The sequence below is a fragment of the Euphorbia lathyris genome, chromosome 7 (genome assembly GCF_963576675.1).
Source record: "Euphorbia lathyris chromosome 7, ddEupLath1.1, whole genome shotgun sequence".
Taxonomy (NCBI): Eukaryota; Viridiplantae; Streptophyta; class Magnoliopsida; order Malpighiales; family Euphorbiaceae; genus Euphorbia; species Euphorbia lathyris.
The window spans coordinates 24,177,394-24,202,525 of record NC_088916.1 but is presented as its reverse complement, the minus strand read 5'-3'; the positions used below and the strand labels follow the sequence as shown (position 1 = coordinate 24,202,525).

General features: G+C 37.8%; 1 pseudogene; it reads right to left on the bottom strand.

Annotated features, from left to right (window-relative positions):
• Positions 1 to 1,066: 1,066 nt before the first annotated feature.
• LOC136236043 (uncharacterized) lies at positions 1,067 to 21,288 on the bottom strand (annotated as a pseudogene).
• Positions 21,289 to 25,132: the final 3,844 nt, after the last annotated feature.

Below are 25,132 nucleotides of genomic sequence, written 5' to 3'. Positions count from 1 at the left end.
GTTTTGTCAATGTATATGTAATTTTGAAAAATAAAAAATGCTATTGATTGTAATTAAAACTCGACAATAATTTTAAACACGAGCGTAACATTTATGTTCCTCAAGTTCATGCTTGAAGGGGTAATTGTTTGCACCAAAAATAAAATTTTCTTAATGCATATCCTAATGTACACTTTTCAGGGGAGAAACTTTCCTCTTTAGGAAACTTTTCCTTCAAATAACTGTTTAGAAAACTTTTTTATATTTTCCTAGTGCACCATTCACTTAGAATTTCTTAGAGTGAACCTTAGTTTTCCCAAGGGAAAGGAAAATAGGGGAAACATCTTGAGGGAAACCAGAGGAAACTTTCTAGAGTGAATCTCAAAGGAAGCCAACTTCCCATACTGAATCTGAGGTGGAAACTTTCTAGAGTGAACCTCAGTGGAAACCAACTTTCTAGAGTAAACCTCAGAGGAAACCTACTTCCTAAAGTAAATCTCATAGAAAACCAACCTTCTAGAGTGAACATCAAAGTAAACCAACTTCATAAAGTAAACCTCGGGGAAAACCAGGTTCACTCAGTGAACCTAAACCAACTTCATAGAGTGAACCTCAGGAGAAACCAACTTCCTAGATTGAACCTCAGTGGATATGTGGGGTAAACTTAGGGGAACCAAGAAGCCATTTAATATTTTAACATGTATTTTATGAGCCAATTAAAAAGCAGGAAAATTAGGTGTCAAAATCAATCCATCGTGGAAGTCAATGTGAAGAAGTTACTCAAGACGTGATCTAAAAGTGGAGAACGTGACTTAGTACAAGAAACATGGAGTTACCACTAACGCGTATGGAAAGAAGAAATTACGATGAAAATGGACAACTCAATATACACTCAAACAATTTTACGGTCTTTTTATTCCTCACAGTTATTTGATATTTAGAAGTTAATAATCGCGATTTTATTTTATAGTTCGAGAATACTATAATTGTCTGGCACGTCCACATTCTCCCCACAAGACCCAAACAAGTTGTAATTTGAGTATGCACCATACAACATAAACAATATCATATTCATATTTATATACATTTAACATGGCGGCATGTTTGGTGGTGGAGGCAGCAACCTTTGATTGTAATTCTTGCCACTTGGAACAATAAAAACAGTGTTCATACCCCAATGTAGAAATCAAACCTCTGTAATTAAATATAAAAAAAATTAGTCTTAAGTAACAGAAGTGTTACGAGAGGGATATGCGCAATAAATCGGACGGCAGCCCAGCCATTTATAGGCACAGTAACAGTATTTCTAAAAGGAGGATCAACAAGATTGTAATTCAGAGGATCTTTATCTTTATCAAAATTTCCAAATCCCCTTCCAACAATATAGAAGCTAAATCCATGAAGATGCGATGCGCATAGGATGATCAATTCCACCTAATAAATCTCCAACTTGGAAAACAATTTCCACTCTGGAATTAAAAGGGATTACTTTAGCTTCAGTTCCTCTTCTCGGTATATCTAATACCAACGGCAAAAAAGGGTCGCTAAGATTTAAAATCAGCGGGGGATAGCTAGGAAAATCGTAGTCAAAAACCCCATTGATATGGTAATAATAAGCTTCAAGCACATCAATTGGAGGGAATTCAAAGCTTATATTGCTCATACTTGCAGTCAAAACAGTTCCATTTGGACCCTCACACTGCCGATTTCCGGGGCATGGTAATGAGTTAACAGCAAGAGTGGTTAGAATATGTGCATCAATGTCTACAGGAACATTAACAGATGTTCTTCACTAACTAAACTCCTGAGGCTACCGAAAAAGGCAAAGGCAGCATCGGTGTCATTGAAATCGGGAAGTTCCGGTAAGATTGGAGTAGTTGAAGATGCATAATAATCTTCATTGTATTGGATTATTGCAGTTGCGGTTGTGTTATTAAATTCTACTATAGGGTTACTTGAGTAAGCCCTAGTAGCCATATAGTATCGCCCCGGAACTTGATTTGCATGTAATAAAATATCTAGGGTTTGCCCTGGAGATATTGCTATGTAATCACTTGTATACGGCTTAGTGTAGCTCGCGTCGGCTCCGACCACCGTTAGGGTATGGCTGGCCACCGCCACGAAGAGAATTTGGTTCATAGCAGCATTTACCATTCAGAGTAGATAGCTCTTGCCCGTTTCTACTACTAGTCTGAATGTTCCTGCAATTTAAATTATCAAAATTCAATTTTTTAATACATTTTTCATTGATCGTTCATGTAAACACAGGGCAGGGCTCGAGGGACCGGAGCCCCTCGGCCACCGGTTCCACTCTTGAGTGTTTTGTCTCTTGTAGCCCTCCTAATATTAGTGTATATAAACTCGATATAGTATTACTTTAATGTATGAATCTAGATGGGGTGGTTAAAAATGTATAGTCCTATTTAAAAGGTTCTCGTTTCACTCTCCCAACCCTCACTCTCCCAACCCTAATGGGCTGGATCTTGAAAATTACGCTTAACCCCCCTAATTCTAAATTCCTGACTCTGCCGCTGTATAAACATGTACTCTTATAGAATTTTAACCGCAGCTAAAACCGTAAGTACACAAGAGATACCTGTTGGTGAGCAAGGGTAGAAATCACCAGGCTGGCCATTAATAGTAAAAGCATCAGACACGTTTGAATTTCCTCCATACCGAACAAGATTTTCAAAAACTTCCATCACATTAATCTTCCACCATTCTCCTAAAATGACAGGAACATCGGCAGCATGAAGAGGAAAAGGATAAGGAGTTTCATAGTTTGGATAGACAAAGATAGCACCATGGACCGTAGCACGTGACCAGTCGCTATGAGCGTGCCACCAAAGGGTTCCTTCCTCCTCTGAAAATATAACCTTTTGCGTGAATTTTGCTCCTGCTTGAATAGGGCATTGTGTTATGTATTCCGGACCATCTGACCATGGATTCCCAGGTTGCTTCACTCCGTGCCTGCAAAATTACAGCCGCATTCTCATCTCCAGGATTCGAACCCTAATTAAATGGTATAGTATAATATGAACTCTAATTACCAGTGCATAGTAATATTATATCTTCCCTTGTTATGGACAGTGACAAAGATGGTTTCACCCTTTTGGACATGAATAGTTGGTACTGGAAATTCTCCATTTACTGTCAGGATTTTCTTTGTGCAGCATAATCTAGTGTAGGGAGCTCCCTTTACCTACAAAAATTGAGAGAGATTAATATAAGATCTATGATTGAGTTTTAATGGACCAAATGGTCCACTATTTGAGTCCCGGTAATCTTGTGGAATTAAAAACATATGGTGAGATGAGTATGTGTGTCGCTGCAAGTCCAAGGAGCATTTGGCTATGGTAATGTATCAGAGATTAATATAAGATTTATGATTGAGTTTTAACTATCAACTTGAACTTAGTTAAAGCGCTTCCATGACAGAAATACCATAATTAAATAATTGCATCAAACAATACAAATTATGACTGCGATTTGAGTATAGGGTGTTAAAGTTACCTTGAAATAATAGTGAGAGGCAGCTGAGGAATGAGTGATGAAAAAGAGTAGAGCCCATAAAATTTGCAACATTAAGCTATTCTTGCCCAACATCCTTCTCACTCTATATGAAAACAAGGCTTTTATTTACTTGTAACTCATACAATTTGTTCCTGAATTTAGAGTAAAGATGGTCTAAGAAAAAGTGTGCAAGTTTCTTGTCCATATCAAAGTATGTAAAGGGGAGGATAAATTATTACAAACTTCTCTTTTTCTCTTTAAAGAATACGTAATCAAAACAAGTTAATACATCAAGAAAAATAGATTGTGATAGAGATGTATATATATATTTGGATTTGTTACAAAGGAAGTTAATGTAAAAAGGGTTAGAGTTACGTTTACAGAACTAGGCAATTCATTTTCAATCATCTGGAACCAGAAGGGTTGATTCCTGTTTTGATCAATCTTTTTTGGGATTATATATGTTGGCAATGAGGTTTGTTTAAATAGGGTATTTGGCCCTAGGGATCCTCTAGAGTTAAAAAGCCTCTAGAGTTGGTGGAGTTGTAATCATCTCAACCATTCATTGCAAAATGAATGGATGAGATTTGATTGATCAATAAATAACTAATTAAATATTAAAATTTATCAATTAAATCTCATCCATTAGTTTTGCAATTAATGGTTGAGATTACAACTCCACCAACTCTAGAGGCTTTTTAACTCTAGAGGATCCCTACACGGTATTTGGGGGTTTGAATAAAGTGATTTCAATGTAAAAGAAGTAAACTTTTATATAGACTTTGGAGATTAAGACGAAAATCTAGGTAAGTAAAAGAAAAAAACAAACTCCAAATTGATATGGAAAACTGAAAACCAAGCTAGATACATGCAAAGAGACAATTCCTTTATTGATGATTACATTTTCTATTTTACAAAATTTGGTAGATATAGGGTCCGTTTGTTTTATCTGCTGTTTGCTGTTGCTGTTTCCTGTTACGGTTTGCTGTTTGCTGTTTGAAAAGGCTGCTGTTCCAAAAAGCAGGGAGTCCCTGCTTTTATAAAAAGCTACTTTTCGGCTACAAAAGACAAACAGGAGGTGTCTAACCAAACACCTTAAACTCTCCTTTTCAAAGTGAAAAGGCAAACAGGAGGTCGAAAAGCAGCTACCAAACACCCCCATAGATATTAAATATTATCACAATCATAAAGCGTTTGAAAATATAGGACAACTTCACTTTTTGCAATTTCTACCCTATATTATCAAAGAGTGGCATTTTTTACTTCTACCCAATATTCCGTTTTTAACTAAATTCCACTTCATAGGTTGGTGTTTTTTTTGTGAGCTTTAAGTAATATAACCTAGGTTCCATGCATTTCTTATATTGTCAATTTATTATTATTATTATTATTATTATTATTATTATTATTATTATTTGATATTTAAGGAATATTCCATGGAAATATTTTTTATACGTAGATTAATGTCACTCTTCGGATCTTGAAGACTCTCACGAACCATATGATATGAAGAAATGAATATTTCCTAAAGGTGCGAACGATACCTTTCTGCCACGTGAAGGAATCTCCACCATCTGTCCCGGTGATCATATGATTGAGAAAAGGCAATTGTTCGATCAAGATAAATGGTTGGACAAAGGACATGAGGTACATGACAGAGTGCGTCATCTGACACCTCAAAAGCCCGAAGGCCTTAGGTCCAATGAAATGAGGACATTTGGCAGCACAGTTGCTATATGGAAGGATAAACCACCTGACGACTTCGTCTGTACAGGACTAAGCCAACCGAAGGTTGACACGTGTCTGATGACTGATTAGGACACATTCCTAAGATGACGGTAAGTACCCTTGGCAGTCACTAAGAGATAAGGTATATGATCCATATAAAGTAGGTAAACACAATGGTTGTCAATATTCTTACTACCGAAGGTTGACACGTGTCTGATGACTGATTAGGACACATTCCTAAGATGACGGTAAGTACCCTTGACAGCCACTAAGAGATAAGGTATATGATCCATATAAAGTAGGTAAACACAATAGTTGTCAATATTCTTACTATCTTCAACCTTCCTTTAACCCTTGCTAATTAGCGGGTTCGTCGGACGTCGGTCCTTCTCTGACACGCTATTCTTATTTTAAACCGGAAATAAGGTTCAAGAAGATTGTTCATATTATATGACATCATTGGTGCGGTATGGACTTATTCGTCCTCCATAAAGCAATGTTTCCACCTATACAGTTAGCTCAAGGAGCATCGATTAGTCGACCTATAGGGTCGATTATCCAAAAGGGGGCATGTCTGAATCTCAATCATATTCTCAACTGGTCCCCCACGACCAATGCCATTAGGAACCTATGGACCCTTAACACTAGTGGCTCCTCGACGAAATCATCAGACGTTTAGCCAAAACCTTAACCAAGTTCAACAAAGATAGATGGCGTTAGAGTAGAGCACTCCGCGGAAATGGCGGAGATGAGGGAAAAGCTAAGAGTAGTAGAAGAGGCCATACATCGTGCTAATCATGAAAACACTTGTGACATACTCCAAGATCCTATCCGACTGGCTGCCAAGTATGTAAGGATCTCATTGTCGGTCCCGTGTGATTAGTTCCAAGGGGGGTTAGAAACTAATATATATTTTTCGCTAAATAATTATGCTGACTTAAAATAATTCTTTGAGTTTCTCAACTCAGATTTGGTCAGCACGGCCGGGTGAGACGTAAGACAGCTTTAGTCAAGGCTGACTAGAACTGTTTTACTTGTGAGTTGGGAATTGACACTTTGTGGTCAGTTTCCAACTCAGCACTCTGATTTACTCAGTGTCAGCTTAAACCATTTATATACTGAGTAAATATAGTAAGCAACACATACAAATATATAATGAGAGAAAGGGTTAGAAATAACTCAGCAGACTTATCCTGGTTCGGCCTCTCCGCCTACGTCTAGTCCCCAGAATCCTTCCGGGCTTTTTCAATCCACTACCGAGCTCTTTAAAGGTAGAGCACAAACCGTTTACAAGGCAGTTGAATATGAAAGAGTGCCGTCCTCTATTCGTCTACTCAACTCCACTAAGCGCTACAACCCAGCACTTAGATTTTCTCTACCACTGAGTACTTAAAACCGAGTACTCAGCACCACTCTCTCAATTTTACAATTGATACACACTTGTTCTTTTTCAGACAAAGAACACTTTAGATGATTACAAAATCAATCTAGCTTTTACACACAAATGGAAATTTGGTGTAAGATCTTTTTCTGGTTTGATGTGCTTTTGTATGTATGCTCTTTTTCTCTTTTTTGTTTTCCCAGTCAGCTTTTCTAAGGATCCAAGAATGAACTTGTCCTTTTATAGTTGAGGTCTGAAGCTTTAATGATTTGAATCTGGAATTATCCGTTGGATTCAAACGGATCTATTGCGACATTGTTCTGGTCAGCTTCAGATTTGCAGGCCAATCCTGTCGTCTGAATTCCGCAGTCGTTAGGCTTGTCTTCTTCTCGCAGGCTCGTCTTCTAGCGCCAGTTCGTCTTTTAGCTAACGGACATTTGACCCATGCATCTCGAAATTGACTCTGTGTGTAATTCCGAGGTTTCTATTATTGGTGTAGACAGTTGTCGGATCTTATCTTCTAGCAAACGGATCAATCGCACTGTCCTGACGAACACTCAGCTTGACTTTATTGACGATGCTTTTGTTCTTTATTCCTGAGTTACTCTTACTCAGCTTCCGTGGCCAGCTTCGTCTGCAAACTTTAGTTTAGAGAAAGACTTATCTTCTTTGATACTGAGTTGCGTTCTACTCAGCTTCTTTGGTCAGCTTGATCTTTAAGCTTTTGTTCTGAAGATGATTTATCTTCTATTATGCTGAGTTGCACTTCACTCAGCTTGTGCTGTGTTCTCATGCTGACTTCGTCCTGTGTTACTTTTTTTATATCTGTTTTCATTTATACTTATACTCAACATTGAACAAACATATTAGTACAATTAAATCAAAACACTTAAATTTAATTGCCCCTTAATCATGGATTAACTTAAATAATTTTGTCAAATCAAAATCATATGGAAAGTTGGTTCAACACCCATCACCTTAAAGGTCGTGTTCCAAAACGAGAAGTCCATCCATCTGAAAGACATGTAATGGTGTATGAAATTGGCCAATACTCAAACTGCAAAGTGACCATTACAGGGATTGGACGCCATAAACTCTTAGGGGAAGAGAAGAGCTAAAGTGGGTGAGAGGGAAGGAGCATAGACCTCATTCTAGAGATGGAGATTAAGGGGATGAGAACGGGCCTCACAGGCGCCATCTAGTTTGAGAAAGGTTAGGAGAAAGGCAGAGGCCGAAAGGGGAGGAGGATAATAGGCCCATCAACAAGCGTGAAGTGTATGAGATCATCTAAAGGGGGATATAGAAGTCCAGAAATGAGGCAGGGGCACAAACAGTGTTGGTCCCTTGTCAGATAGAATCTAGTTCCAGGGGGGTGAAGGGAACTATTGGATAAATTTAATCCTTTATACAATTTCTCACATAATTAGTTCAATAGCACAATGCTGATCAGAATCATAGGCAAACTTTGTTTGCTGTGTTAGATAGGAACAAAGCTTGATTCTGCTTCTGAACGTTTAAAACACTAGGCCACTTAACTAGAAGGGTCTCTGTGTGACTTTGTTAAACACACTATTGAGTATAATAGTCAGAAACACAAGTTATAGATCTAAGCACAAAAGCAAGCAATATAAATATGTTAGAAGAAAATGGTTAAAGAAATAGTTACATAGTAATTTATACTGGTTGGGCCTCCTACCTACATCCAGTCCCCAGAATACCTTCTTCTGGGTTTTAATCCACTAGTGAACCTTTTCCAACAGGTAAAGCACAAACCCTTACAATAGATACAGATGCTCTGTAAAGTATCTTCCTTTACACTCAACACTCAGTTATCTATCTATCTCTCTTCATATTCACTTATAACCGAAGTGAACAGAAGAGCTTCAGAAATTTTCTTAATCTATTGATAAGTTTGTTCTTACTCAGAACACACTGAAAGAACTATGAGCTATTACACGAATGAAACAGTAAATGTGTATGAGCTTTTGCTTTGCTTTTGGAACTTCAAGATAATCCTCTCTAGATTTCAGTGTTGATGATCAGGTCTGAAATGAGCATGAGGCTTTTATAGGGACACTTTGAGGCAGGTCAGAAATTTAAAATAACAGTTAGAGGGAAGCTGCTCTTTTCTGTCGTTTTCATCCTCAGTAGCCAGTGTATATGATATGTTTTATTTACAAAACAAAAGTATTACAATTACACATTTAAATTCTAACTACAACCAAAGATATTTTTATCTTTAAAATAATTATTCTTAAATATAGACAAACCACAACCCCGAAAAAAACAACTCCTTAAATCGAAGTAGTAAATCATGTATGGTGAACATTTTACGTATTTTACTAACTTGACAGAGTATTGAACTAAATTGATATTTAAGTTCATTTTACATAGTTACAATTTGATTTTGGGGTATATATTTTTTCAATGTATATGTAATTTTAAAAAATAAAAAATGCTCTTGATTGTCATTAAAACTCGACAATATAATTTCAAATACTTTGTTTTGTAAAAAAAACATATCACATACGTCTGACTACAAACTTTTAAATCACAGATTTCTATTTGTAAATAAGACAAACTACGAGCATTTTTTTTACTTTTTCCTTATTATTATTAATAAATTTTTTTAAATAGTTTGGAAAGTTAAATAAGATGGTATTTTCCCATGTTACGAAAAGACTTTAAACTTTTCTAAACAATTTTTTAATAGTTTCAAAAGTACCCCTTTTTATTTTTATCCAATACGCATTATCTTATTACAATTTACTATGTATTTATTTAAGCATATATTTTATATAATCTCCAAATTGAGGTATAAAGACAATAAATTTTGAATAGGAGCGTGACATTTAAGTTCCTCAAATTCATGCTTAAAGGGCAATTGTTTGCACCAAAAATAAAGTTTTCTTAATGCATACCATGGTGTACACTTTTTAGGGGAGAAACTTTTCTCTTTAGGAAACTTTTCCTTCAAAGAACTGTTCAGGAAACTTTTTTATATTTTCCTAGTGTACCGTTCACTTAAAATTTCCTAGAGTGAACCTCAGTTTCCAAAAAAAAAAAGGAAACCAGGGGAAACATCTTGAGGGAAACCAGAGGAAACTTCCTAGAGTGAACCTCGGGAAAACCAACTTCTTAGAGTGAACCTGAGGGGAAACCAGTGAAAACTTCCTAGAGTGAACCTCAGTGGAAACCAACTTTCTAGAGTGAATCTCAGGGAAACCTGAGGGGAAACTAGTGGAAACTTCCTAGAGTGAATCTCAATGGAAACTAACTTTTTAAAGTGAACCCCAAAGGAAACCTACTTCCTAAAGTAAACCTCAGGGAAAACCAATCTTCTAAAGTGAATATCAAGGGAAACCAACTTCATATAGTAAACATCAGGGGAAACTAGGTTGACTCAGTGAACCTAAGGGGAAACCAACTTCATAGAGTAAACCTCTAGAGATACCAATTTCTTAGACTGGACCTCAGTGGATATGTGAGGTAAACTTGGGGGAACCAAGAAGCTATTTAATATTTTAACGTGTATTTTATGAGCCAATTAAAAAGCAGGAAAATCAAGTGTCAAAAATCAATCCATCGTGAAAGACAAAGTGGAGCAGTTACTCAAGACGTGATCTAAAAGCGAATAAGTGACTTAGTAGAAAAAACATGGAGTTACCACCAACGTCAATAAAAAGAAAAAATCACTATGAAAAGGGACAACTCAACATACACTCAAACAATTTTACGGTTTTTTTATTCCTCACACTTGTTTGATATTTATTAGTTAATAATAGCGATTTTATTTTATAGTTCGAAAATACTATAATTTTCTTCTGAAACATCCATATTTTCCATAAAAGACCCAAACAAGTCGTAATTTAAGCATACACCATACAACATAAACAATATCATATTCATATTTATATACATTTAACATGGCGGCATGCTTGGTGGTGGAGGCAGCAACCTTTGATCGTAATTCTTGCCGTTCGGAACAATAAGAACACTGCTCATACCCCAAGTAAGATGTCTATCAAAGTGACAATGTAGAAACCAAACCCCTGTATAATTCAATATAAAACATTAGTGTTAAATAATATTTTAAGTGTTACAAGAGGGATAATATTAATTACCAGGATTATGCGCAATAAATCTGACTGCAGCCCAGCCATTTACAGGCACAGTAACAGTATTTCTAAAAGGAGGATCAACAAGATTGTAATTCAGAGGATCTTTATCTTTATCAAAAATTCCAAATCCCCATCCAACAACATAGAAGCTATATCCATGAAGATGCATAGGATGATCAGGTCCACGTGGTACTTGAAATACAATTTCCACTCTGGAATTAAAAGGGATTACTTTAGCTTCAGTTCCTCTTCTCGGTATATCTAATACCAACGGCAAAAAAGGGTCGCTAAAATTTAAAATCAACGGCGGATAGCTAGGAAATTCGTAGCCAAAAACCCCATTGATATGGTAATAATAAGCTTCAAGCACATCAATTGGAGGGAATTCAAAGCTTATATGGCTCATACTTGCAGTCAAAACAGTTCCATTTGGACCGTCACACGGCCGGTTTCCGGGGCAAGGTAATGAGTGAACACCAAGAGTGGTTAGAATATGTGCATCAATGTCCACAGGAATATTAACAGGATGTTCTTCGCTAGCTAAACTCCTTAGGCTACCGAAAAAGGCAAAGGCAGCATCGGTGTCGTTGAAATCGGGAAGTTCGGGTAAGATTGGAGTCGATGGATAATAGTCTTCATTGTATTGGATTATAGCAGTTGCGGTTGTGTTATTAAACCCTATCATAGGGTTATTTGTGTAACCCGTAGCAGCCATATAGTATTGCCCCGGAACTTGATTTGCATGTAATAAAATATCTAGGGTTTGTCCTGGAGATATTGCTATATAATCACTTGTATAGGGCTTCGTGTAGCTCGCGTCTGCTCCGACCACTGTTAGGGTATGGCTCGCCACCGCCACGAAGAAAATTTGGTTCATGGCAGCGTTTATCATTCGTAGTAGATAGCTCTTGCCGGTTTCTACTACTAGTCTGAATGTTCCTACAATGTACATTATCAAAATTCAATTTCATTTTTCTAATACATTTTTTATTGATTGGGTTCATGTAAACATGTACTACTATAGACTATGTTGCACGGAAACTCTTCTTCATTAGCGTTTCCACGTTTGATATCGGTTTCCGTTATAGTTCATAGCTAATTTTTCTTAGAAATAAGGTTTATAGATATGGGTTTCTGCTTCCATTTCCGTGTAACATAGATTATAGACTTCAACCGGCAGCTAAAACCGTAAATACTCAATAGATACCTGATGGTGAGCAAGGGTAGAAATCACCCGGCTGACCATTAATAGTAAAAGCATCGGACACGTTTGAATTTCCTCCTGAAAAAACAAGATCTTCAAAAACTTCCCTCACATCTCTCTTCCACCATTCTCCTACACAATAATTAACAAAATTAATAAAGATACATAAACTTAATTAAAAATTTCAAATTTTGAAACAAGCATATATTTAATTTACCTAAAATGATAGGCACATTGGCAACAGGAAGAGGAAAAGGATAAGGAGTTTCATAGTTTGGATAGACAAAGATAGCACCATGGACCGTAGCACGTGACCAATCGCTATGAGCATGCCACCAAAGGGTTCCTTCCTCCTTTGAAAAGATAACCTTTTGCGTGAATTTATCTCCTGCTTGAATAGGGCATTGTGTTATGTATTCTGGACCATCTGACCATGGATTCCCAGGTTGCTTCACTCCGTGCCTGCAAAATTACACCCGCATTCTCATCTCCAGGATTCGAACTGTAATGGTATAATATGAACTCTAATTACCAGTGCATAGAAATATTATATCTGCCCTTGTTATGGACAGTGACAAAGATGGTTTCACCCTTTCGGACATGAATAGTTGGTCCTGGAAATTGTCCATTTACTGTCAGGATTTTCTTTGTGCAGCATAATCTAGTGTATGGAGCATCCCTCACCTACAGAAATGACATAATTCAGCCATTGCATCAAACTCTATAAACTATGACTGTGATTTGAGTAGATGAGGATGTAAAAGTTACCTTGAAATAATAGTGAGAGTCAGCTGAGGAATGAGCGATGAAAAAGAGTAGAGCCCATAAAATTTGCAACATTAAGCTATTCTTTCCCAACATCCTTCTCTCTCTCTCTCTCTCTCAAGGGAAAAAAGCTTTTATGTTCCTGAATTTATAGTAACAATGATCGTAGAAAAAAGAGTAAGTTGCTTGTCCATATTGAAGTATGTAAAGGGAGGATAAATTATTAAAAACTTCTCTTTTTCTCTTCAAAGAATACGTGATCAAACAAGTTAATACATCAAGAAAAATATGAACTAGATTATGATAGAGTTGTATATATATTAGGATTTGTTACAAAGGAAGTTTATGCGAATAGGGTTAGAGTTACGTTTACAGAAATCAATTCATTGTCAATCATCTGGAGGAAGTTCTGGAACCAAAGGGTTAATTGATTCCTTGTTTTGATCAATCTTTTTTGGCAATGAGGTTTATTTAAATAGGGCATTTGGAGGGTTTGAATAAAATGAATCAATGTAAAAGAATAAAACTTTTATGTAGACTTTGGAGAAAACTGTATTTACATATTAACTAGATGTTCAAGTTAAGACGAAAAATTAGGTAAGTAAATAAGAAAAACTCCAAATTGATATGGAAGACTGAAAACCAACCTACATGCATGCAAAGAGACAATTCACTTTTTCTATTTTACAGAATTTGGTAGATATTAGTAAATATTTTCACAATCATAAAGTGTTTGAAAAATACAGGACAACTTCACTTTTTTGCTCAATTTTGGTTGGTATTTAAATAAATCCCACTTCATTAGCTGGCTGTTTTTCTTTTGTTAGTTTAAGTAATATACCTGGGTTACTTGCATTCCTTATATTGCCAATTCTTTTTTCTGTTACTATTACTACTACTGTTGAAAGTTGAAATTTTCTTTATGTTTGAGGTAAGAAAGAAAAATGATTAAGATGGGACTGTCGACCAATGACCCCACTCTGATACTTAAGTTACCAGGGTTTAAGATGAGACACAAATCAACTGGTTGCATTAGATGTGTGTATATGTACCTTTATGGTGGTCTCGTATTGAAATAGATATATCTATAGGGTGCCAAGGAAAATCTGGCAGTGAGTGTGAGGTGGGCACGCTAGCTTCTTTGGGGGACAAGTGTCGGCTCCTTGAATGGTGGACGTCATTTAGGAAGTTAGTAATATGCCCAACTTGTAATTCTTTAATCTTCGGCGTGAATCAAGGGTTCTAATCTGGAGAGAATTCAGAGTGTATTTCATTGGTCCACACGTCATGAAGGTTATAGTCTGATCTAAGGGTGCTCCTTACTTCATGCGTCTTTGGTAGTTTAAGATGAGGACACATATGTATCCTTAGAGTATTTATGCAATATGAGATTGCCCCCTTTGGCTCTTAAAGCTCTTTATAGCTTAGGTTGTCTTATGACTTGTGAGGCCTTATTGCAACATTTAGGAATGGTTTGACATTCTATAAATGCTAACCATTCATATGTCCCCTATTGATATGATGTGTGTTCACTGCATTGTCGATCTTTCCCACTTCTCAGTAGGTGAGACGTCATGTCGTGTTGCCTTAATGGCATCCCTATGAGGCATGCAGTTCCCCTTGTAGGCATCATTTTCACCAATATTTAGCTCTATATGATGTGCGATACGTGACCCTAGAAACTTAACCTAGAAGTAAATAGACTAGAAAAATATTCCAGTCCCAATAAGCGCAGTCACCATGGATCCTTTATTTAAGATGATGTTTCACCATTCCTCCAGCAAATTCTATAAAATGGAGATTAAGTCGAGACATTTTCTCTTTCATGGCTTTCGATTCTTCATTTCTTTAGGAAATGTGTAAGTTTTACTACTTCCTTATTTTTCTCCTTTGTTGTATAGAAGTTTTGAGAAAGAAGAACTCTTGTCCCAGGGACGTAGTTGTTGATTCATCTTCTTCCAATGACTCTGATCCCATGGTTCCCAAAAAGCAGATCTAGAAGAACTCTAATAAGGACAAAAAAGTTAGTGGTGGAAAAAAAGCAAAGTCCTAAAGCTGGGGCCCAAGGCTCTATTCCTTTTTCTGAGATCATGAAACCTAGGAATTTGTCGAATCTTACACCAAAGGTGCATTTTTCATGATTTAGCTTGAGCTCATATTTTCTTAGCATTTGGAAGATTGTTTCTAGTTCTGAATAAGGCTGTAAATGAGCCGAGCCACTCATGAGCGGCTCGGTGGTCGGCTCAATAAAATCTCGGCTCGACTCAGCTCGATTTGTAAACGAACCGCTCGTGAGCACGATTTACTGGCTCGGTTCATAAACAAGCCGAGCTTGAGCGGAACAAAGCTCACGAGAAGCTCGATTAGAACATTTATGAACAAATTTTAGTTTTATAGAAAACTATATAGTTTTGTGTTAGTTCACAAATATCTAAACTTAATATTGTTTTATTTGCTATTAGATGATTTCGTTCACAAATATAATAAATGAGTAGTAGACGTACTATTTGTAAGCATCTTGTTTATTTATTCATGAATTTTGCTTGTGATCATGTTTATGTACACATTTAAAGAGCTATTTGCGAGCAAACTTCATAAATATAATTAACGATTTACTCACAACAATTCATGGTTAGATAATTTTCTTAATGAACCAAATTCAAATCGGATTTTGGGCTCGAAACAAGCTCGAAGCTCGGCTCGAGCTTGTTTATTTCTAATGAGCTGAGCCGAGGTTGAGCAAGCCAAAGCTCGGCTCGGGCTCGAGCTCCTTAATTTTATAGTGAGCAGAGCTTGAGCAGACCAAAGCTTGGCTCGGTTCGATTATAGCCCTAGTTCTGAAGCATACTCTTCCATGATTTTACTTTTGATAATCATGTCTTCCATGTAAACTTCAATTTTATACGCGATGAGATCCTTGAATATTTTATTTACCATCCTCTCATATATAGCGCCTGAATTCTTTAGGTCGAATCACATGACTTTATAGCAATAATTTCCCTTAGGAATGATGGAACTGGTTTTCTCCTTATCTCTTTTGAACATTGGGATCTAATGGAATATAGCCACCACGTCTAACATTGAATAAATAGTGTATCAAGTTGTAAAGTCTACCAACATGGCTAAATATAGGGAAGTGGATACAAATCCTTTAGGAAAGCCTTATTGAGGTCAATGAAATCAACACATATCTGCCACTTGTCGTTGGCCTTTTTAACTTACAACACATGTGATAAATACGAAGCATAGTGTGTCATTTATACATGGTCGTAATTAATTAGCTTATCAACCTCTGCATTAATGGCCTTTTATGTTTCAGGCCCATGGTTTCTTTTCTTTTATCTCAGTGGTTCCGTCAGGATATACGTCTAGAGTATGAGTCACAACCTCTAATAAGGCTTGATGACATCCTCTGAGGAACATGTAGAAGCTTTGATGTTTATTTTAAGAGTTTCTAATACATCCCATTTCACCATTGTTATGAGCTCTACTACAAAGCTTTGATGTTCCTTTTCTTCTTTCCACACCTCAGGGTCGTTAGAATTCATTTGGAGTGAAGTTATATACGTTTCCTTCATAAATACCTTGGATGTCCGAGATTTACCAACTAATTCCATGTTTGTGCTCCTTTAAGACCTCCATAAGTTGAGATCCCATCTCACTTGTCAAATTAGCAAAAATGATCACTGGTAAGGAAGATGAAGGTTCTATGAAAAAATATGGTTAAGAATTGGAGGCTTTTCTATTGATGGCTTATGCTTAGGTTGCTTGTTTTTCTCCAATGGTTCATCATGTCAAACCCAAACTATTTCAGATGCCTCTATGTGAGGAATTGGATCCTTTCTCTGCCATCATGCTCTTCTCAGTTGGAATTGATTCCTGGTCAGACAGACCTGCTTGTTAAGCAAGTTCCTTAACTCAATGAGCTGGATATGAAACTAGCTCCTCTAATGCTCCTGCTTGAAAAACATTCCTAGTAATATATGTTGGTCCCGTGTGATTAGTTCCAAAGGGGGGGGGGGTTAGGAACTAATGTAACTTTTTCGATTTTAATTAAGCTGACTTAATATATTTTCTTAAGTTTGTCAACTCAGCTTTGGTCAGCACGGCCGATTGTAGCGTAAGATAGCTTTAGCCAGATATTGACTAGAGCTATTTTACATATGAGTTGGGAATTGACACTTTTGTGGTCAGCTTCCAACTCAACACTCTTATTTACTCAATATCAATTTAGACAATTTGTATGCTGAGTAAATATAACAAGCAACACATACAGATATATATATATATATATATATATATATATATATATATATATATATATATTGAGAGAGTTAGAGATTACTCAGCACGACTTATCCTGGTTCGGCCTCTCCGCCTACGTCCAGTCCCCAGAGTCCCTCCGGGCTTTTGAAATCCAATACTGAGCTCTTTAAAGGTAGAGCACAAACCGTTTACAAGGCAGTTGAATATGCAAGAGTACCTTCCTCTATTCGCCTACTCAACTCCTACTAAGTGCTATAATCGAACACTTAGGTTTCTCTACCACTGAGTATTTACAACCAAACACTCAGCACAACACTATCAATTTACAATTGATACAAATTGTTCTTTTCGAATGAAGAACACTTTAGATGATTACAAGATCACTCTAGCTTTTACACAGAATAGAAAAGTTGGTGTAAGATCTCTTTTGTTTTGATGTGCTTTTTGCTTGTATATTTCTCACTTGTATTTTCTATGAATCGGCAATGATCCAAGAGGTTTGCTTGTCTCTTTATAATTGCAATCTGAAGATCAAATCATTTGAATTTGATTTGCCCGTTGAATCCAAAACGGCTCTTTTGGGAGACAATGCTCTAGTCAGCTTCAGGTTTGCAAGTCAATCATGTCGTCTGACTTCCTCAGGTGCCAGGCTTGTCCTTTTCTTACAGTTTTGTCTTCTTGTACAGGTTTCGTCTTTTAGCTAACGGACGTTTGACCCATGCATCTCGAAATCATTTTTGTGCGTAATTCCGAGGTTCCTATTATTGGTTCAGACAGTTGTCGGACTTATCTTTTAGCTAACGGAAGTTTGGTGCTGTCCTGAAGATCGCTCGGCATGACTTTGTTATTCGTTGGCTTCTAATTGTTGTTAATCCAGATACTGAGTTCTCTTTTACTCAGCTTCCATGGTCAGCTTCATTCTGCAAGAACTTAGTTCGAAGACTCTTCTATTCTTGATACTGAGTTTCGCTCCACTCAGCTAAAATCGGGTGTGCGTTCAGTTGCACCTTGCCCCCCTAATGTCACATAACATTTATACAATTAGCCTTAACATAAACTTAATAAAAATATAAACTAATGAATGATATATGATTTACAAGACACTAACTCCACAAAGTTCATGCAATCTAATCCTTTTGTCTTAGATCATCACATGACCTACTTGCATGCTATCCAAATGAAAGATATGTATCAAGTGCCCTAAACAGAAATCTAGGGTACTGCTTTCCGTCATTTTGGAGCATGTTTTTCATATTGATATTGTTCGAATTTGAAGATACATTGATCTCTAAGCTTCTGCTCCGAAGATGACTTATCTTCTGTTATGCTGAGTTCCACTCTACTCAGCTTGTGCTGTGATCTTATGCTGGCTTTGTCCTATTTTACTTTTTATTTCTATTTATATTTATATTTATGCTCAACATTGAACAAACATATTAGTACAATTAAATCAAAGCACTTAAATTTAATTGTCCCTTAATCATGGATTAACTTAAATGATTTTGTCAAATCAAAATCGTGTGGAAATGTGTTTCAACAAACTCTCCCATTTTGATGTTGGCAAAATATTTAATTGATGGAACTCAGCATTGAGATTCCCCATGATTGAAATTCTTTTTATTACTTCTGAAATTACTCCCCCGTAAGGGTTGTATCTATTGGCTTAACTTAACTCTAAACCTTCTAAGATTCAATTGAGTAAAATTAAGGCATGCTTATACTGACTTAGTTCAATTCTAGACCTTCCAAGATCTAATTCAGATGAGCCTAGGTCAGCTTTTCAGAAGAGGTCAATGTGTTCTAACTCAATTTTGATACATGATTAGTTTTATGGGAAAACCTTTTTCAGAGTAGATGTATCAAGTCTAATGTGGATTGAGTTTATTTCTTTTTTCTTTTGTTTGTTTGTTCAATTAAGATTAATTAAGATGGATCAGCATAAAGCACAAAATGTAAGTGAGCATCGCATACAATTAATCAGTTTGGAATAAAAAGATGCATAATATATAGATAGTCAGCAAGACAAAATTCACAATACAAGTCAAGAATAAAAGTTAGCAACCTAGCTAAACTACTTCTTCCTATTGATTTGGACATGGGCAGTATTGATTTTGCCTTTTCCTTTTTGTTGCTGACTACCGGATGCTTCCCATGCATGCTGAGTTCTATCAGCTTGTTCTTTCTCCCCCGTTTTGCCACCATCTGGCGGAGGAGGAACAAAAGTGTCATTGAGAGCAGCACGAGTTAATCTGACTGAATAAGCCTTAAGTCTCTTCGTGCTTTCCTTTAACCCATCAAAAACAGGTATACCATCGTCTAAGGTATCGTGAGGAATGCGGATGGACGCACTGAACATGCTGAGTATATACTCCTAGGATTTTCTAAGCCATGTGATTGTGTCGGTCAGTTGGGCATAGGCTTGATAGTACATTTTAAGCAGACCCGAATCATAAAACTGACGTTGAGCGTTTATGTGACGCACATGTTTGTAAGTTGCCCGAGAGTATTGCAATAGTTCATTGGTCTTGAGTTGATCAGTTTCCATTTCCTCTTTACTTAAGTTGAGTAGATGGACAGCTTCGCTTATTTGTTCGACCGAACATTGAGAAGTTGAGGAGATTAGCTCGCGAGTGCCGGTCAGCTCAGAATTCAATTTGGTAAAATGTTGATTCAACTCAGCAGAAGTAGCATAGCCCGTGTTGACCGCGGAAAGAGTATTAATTTGGCCTTGAAGGGAATTCAAGTGATTCACCATCATTAACTGCAGTTCGGCCATCTTGACGATGGATTCTTGCTTGGGTTGTTGTGTTTGGACCATTCCCATTACACTTACCAAATCTTTGAGACCCTTGATCTCATTGAGGAGCTGAGTGATAGATGAGATTTGGGGTGACTCAATATTAGCAAACCTAGCAGCATCGGCATGAGAAGTATTCAAATCCTGAAGAATGGTTTGAGCGGAGTCAATAATGTGACGTCCGGACTCAGTAGCATGAAGATAGGCATATGTTGTTTCAGGAATTGACTCAGTTGCCGGAAATCTGGTGGAAGCAGAGAGGCCAGCTTAGGTAACAACTGGACTTTGATTAGCCGCAGGAACTGACTGCGATATTAGATGGGAAGGAGGTGGATCATCACAGATGTTGACCTGCTCAGTGTTTGTTTGAGTTAGTGAGGGGGGAGTTAACTCAGGCTGAGCAGGGTTTTCCTTAGCATGCTTTTTACTTGGAGCAGCTTGGACTTCGAGCTCTTGCTCGGCAGGAATTGGATTTTCCGGAGACTTGGCGTGTTCCTCAGGATGAGTAACAGAGGCTTGATTTTTCTGAAGTTCCGTTGGAGAAGGCTCAGTGGGATTCGAGAAGAACTGGAACTGCATATCCGATAGCTCAGTAATGGGATCCCGCAGAGGAGAATCGCCCAAAAGATCAATGATTGGCGAATTCTGATCGTTTTTCTTAAGCCTTCTCAATTTCTTAGCCTTAGGAGGAGAGGGGTCAGCTTGAATAGAGTCAAGAGAGTCAGAAAGTGAATGTGCCCCCAGGTCAGCATGTTCCTTTGTTGTGGGCTCAGCTTGCTTGTCAACCATCTCAGTATTGACTATCTGTTCATGCTCAGCACCTATTGTTGGCTCATCATCCACTTCCTCATGTTGCTCAACATTTGCTGTCTCAGTTTGCTCAACATGTTCTTGTTCCTCAACATCAACATTTTCTTGCTCCTCAGCATCAACCTGTCCCCCGAGATTTTCAAATTCTTTCTTCCTCTTGGTCAGTGGGTGGTCTTTCAAGATCAATGCCTTGACTTCTCACAAAATAGGAGTCAGGAGTTACTATCAGGTTAAGAGGAGCAGCTTCAATAGGTTGCAAACCAGAATTCTTCTTCTTCTTCAGCAGAGGTTGATCTGGAGTCTCTTCACTTTCTTCTTCAGGCTCAGCTTGCCTTTTTCTTTTCTCAGCTGACTTAGGTTCTTCCTGACTTCGCTTAGCTTCAGCCTTCTTTCCCCTTGACACAATTTTCAGCTTCTTTGGAACTGTGTTAATGTCTTTAGCTGCATGGTCAGCTTTCCTCTTTTTATCCTGCCGAGTGCGGTTAGCATGTTTCTTCTCTTTTTGCAGATCTTGACCTTCAATTGCGGCTCCTTTTCCTTTCTTAGGCCCTATTGGTTGATTGAAGGCAAGACCAAATAATACAGCAGTTGTGATCTCTGTGCCCCAGACATTAATTTCCTCCACTAAGCTTACTTGGTGGTCTTTGAGGATCCTGGTGATTAGAGAGCCTAATCTAAGGGTACCCATACTTCGCTGGAAACCACCGATGAGAAAGATCGGCATGTTGATCGGATGATAGGTTAGCATGTGCCATATAAAGCATTGCTCGAAGTTGGATGCTCAAGAAGCAGCATTGATTTTTGGGAAGAGGAAGTTGGTCAGTATATAGTGGGCCATCTTCTGATTCTGGCCCATGGATGTGCTAGAGATTTCCCCGATATGACCGGCAGGTTTGCAAAAACTAGCGGGATAATCAATTTTGTCCTGGTCACCTGATTTTCTAAGTTTGGCTCCTTCATTTTTTAATTTTAGCAGTGAGGCAAGGTAAGAAGGATTGACGAAGATATCTTTTCCTTGAACCTTGGTGACCATGTAGTCCCGGTTGTCGTCAGCGGCTCTTAGGTTAGTGTAGAACTCCTTTACTAACTCTGGGTAGGTGGCTTCTCGAAACAAGAACAGCTCGGTCCAGCCGTTCTTTGAGATCCATTCACAGAAGGGTTGCTCGGCTTCCACAAATCCCTTCGAGAACCAGCGGGAGTGGTCAACTTTGTATCCCCTTACACTGCTGTAAACTAGGGAGTAGGTACGTTCCAATGGTTTCTTTCCCTTATCCTGCTTTTGTTTCCTTTTTGATGAAGCAGCCAAGTCAGCATGAGAGCTTTTGTTCGGAGTTTGGTCATGCTGACCAGGTTCTTAAGATTTAGGATTTTCATCGGAGTGGTTTTTGTCGGAACCAGCACCGGAGAGGTTTTGTGAGTTCTTAGACATGATTCTTAGAAATCTTTGAGAGGTTTGGGATTTTGAGAGAGAAAGAGATTGATTTCCAGAAATTTCAAGCGTAGAGAGAGATAAGTGGGAATTCTTCCACTATTTATAGAAGTTCGAATTGATCCTATTCATTGAACTAGCTGTTTTACCCCGAGATGATCAATCGACAAAGATCCTGGCATTTATGACATGTTCGGCGCGTTTACATTATTACGATTACGTTACCCTAGGTGGCTATTTATGGCACGTGTGTTAGCATTAATTGGGCAGGTGAATTTTACTCAGTTTGTTAGAATACAGAACGTTTTGTGGTACTGAGTGCATAGTTTTTTTTTCGTAGAGAGTTTTTCATATTGCTTTAGTAACTCAGCCTTAAATAATCACTCAGCATGTATGTCTTGCTCAGTATAGAGTGATTTTCTATAACGCATATTAAGCTCAGCATGTAGAAGTTAGTAATTTAGCACATAGTCACTCAGCATGGTAATCACTCATCATTCAATTAAGCACATAGTATTATTGAAGAGGATTAGACATACCGATAGCTTCCCTTAGTATGTTGAATTGTTCACGAGCCAAAGGCTTGGTGAAGATATCCGCAAGTTGTTCATCTGTTGGAACGTAGGTCAGCTTGATCTCACCCTTAAGTACATGATCTCTAATGAAGTGATGCCTTATGCTGACATGCTTCATCCTGCTGTGTTGGATTGGATTTTTAGATAGGTCAATGGCGCTTTTGTTATCGCATTTGACTTCAATTGTTTCTATTTTAACTCCATAATCCTCAAGCTGTTGCTTAATCCATAGGACTTGTGCAACACAGCTTCCAGCAGCTACGTACTCAGCTTCAGTTGTAGACAGGGCAACAGATGACTGCTTCTTGCTGAACCAAGATACCACACAGCTTCCAAGGAAGTGACATCCTCCCGAAGTACTTTTACGTTCAAGCTTATCTCATCCATAGTCAGCATCAGTGTATCCAATGAGTGTGAAGTCATTTGAGGTTGGATACCATAAACCTGCATTAACTGAGCTCTACAAATATCTAAAGATTCTTTTTACAGCTACAAGGTGAGATTCCCTAGGGTCAGCTTGATATCTTGCACAATAACATACTGAGTACTGAATGTCAGGTCTACTAGCGGTAAGGTAAAGTAGAGAGCCAATCATATCTCGATACAGCTTGCTATCTACAGATTTACCTTTCTCATCTTTGCATAGGACAGTATCAGTACCCATTGGGGTTGATATGGGTTTACAATCTTCCATATCGAATTTCTTTAGCATTTCTTTGGCGTACTTGGACTGACTAATGAAAATGTCGTTCTTACCTTGCTTGATTTGAAGTCCAAGGAAGAAGTTGAGTTCACCCATCATGGACATCTCGAACTCAGTTTGCATCTGTTTACTAAACTCTTTGCACAAAGATTCGTCAGTAGCACCAAAGATTATATCGTCTACATAAATTTGTGCCAGCATGGTATGTTTACCCTTTTTCTTAATGAACAAGGTTGTGTCAGCTTTGTCTCTGACATAATTCCTGGTCACCAGGAAGTTGGTCAACCTCTCATACCAAGCACGTGGTGCTTGCTTTAGGCCATATAAGGCCTTCTTGAGTTTATAAACGTGGTTTGGAAATTTTGGATCTTCAAACCCTGGAGGCTGGCTAACATATACCTCTTCGTTTATAAAGCCATTAAGAAAAGCACTTTTAACATCCATTTGATATAACTTAAAATTCATATAGCTAGCATATGCACACAGTATACGTATAGCCTCTAACCTAGCAACGGGTGCAAAAGTTTCTCCGTAGTCTATGCCCTCTTGCTGATTATAGCCTTGGGCTACAAGTCGGGCTTTATTTCTAACTACGTTGCCTTGCTCATCTAGTTTATTTCTAAAGACCCACTTAGTTCCTATGGTTTTTTGATTCCTAGGTTTTGGTACTAAATCCCATACCTCATTTCTTGTGAATTGATCAAGCTCTTCTTGCATAGCATTGATCCAATATTCATCGTGCTCAGCATCAGCAAAGTTCTTTGGCTCATGTACAGAGACGAATGTGACATTGCTGAGATATTTTCTAAGCTGATCTCTCGTCATCAGCTTGTTGTCAGCAACATCAAGAATGGACTTCTCCGAATGTCCTCTTGGGATTTTTATTTCTTTGGGTAATGTTGAGTTGTCTGGAATAGGTGTTTCTACAACATCTGCAGGAATAGATTGGTCAGCAAAGGTGATTTCGGGTTCGTGTTTACCTTTGGTCAGCCCTTGTACTGGTGACTCAGTAGCTCCTGTTTGGTCAGCGGAAGCTGAGCTTGGTTCATCTTCGGCAGACTGAGTTGTCTTTCCTGCAGGGTCAGTTTCATCGAACTCTATATGGACAGACTCTTCAACAATTTGAGTTCGTTTATTATATACTCTATATGCTTTACTGTTAGTTGAGTACCCTAAAAAGATCGCTTCGTCAGCTTTAGCATCAAATTTTGCAAGGTTATCTTTTGTATTGAGTATAAAACATTTACACCCAAAGGCACGAAAGTAGCCAATGTTGGGCTTTCGTCCTTTCCAAAGTTCGTATGGGGTTTTCTTAAGAATAGGTCTAACTAAAGCCCTATTGAGTATGTAGCATACTGTGTGGGCAGCTTCACCCCAGAAATACTTTGGAAGCCTATTTTCACTCAGCATAGTCCTAGCAATTTTGACAATTGTTCTGTTCTTCCTTTCAATGACCCCATTTTGTTGAGGCGTTCTAGGAGCAGAGAAATTGTGGTCAATACCACCAGCTTCACAAAATTTGTCAAACTGTTGGTTTTTTAATTCTCCACCATTGTCGCTTCTAATATGAGCTACTTTTAGGTCTTTGTCATTTTCAAACTTTTTAATCAATGTGGTGAACATCTCAAATGTTTCATCCTTGCTACTCAGCAAGATGATCCAAGTATACCGAGAGAAATCATCTACAATGACTAAGGAGAATTTCTTACCGCCCAAGCTGAGTGGCTGAACAGGTCCGAAAAGGTCCAAGTGTAGTAATTCCAATGGTCTCTTGGTTGAGACAATGTTTTTACTTTGAAAAGACTTTTTTGTTTGTTTCCCTTGCTGACAAGCATTACATAATTGATCTTTTTCAAATTTC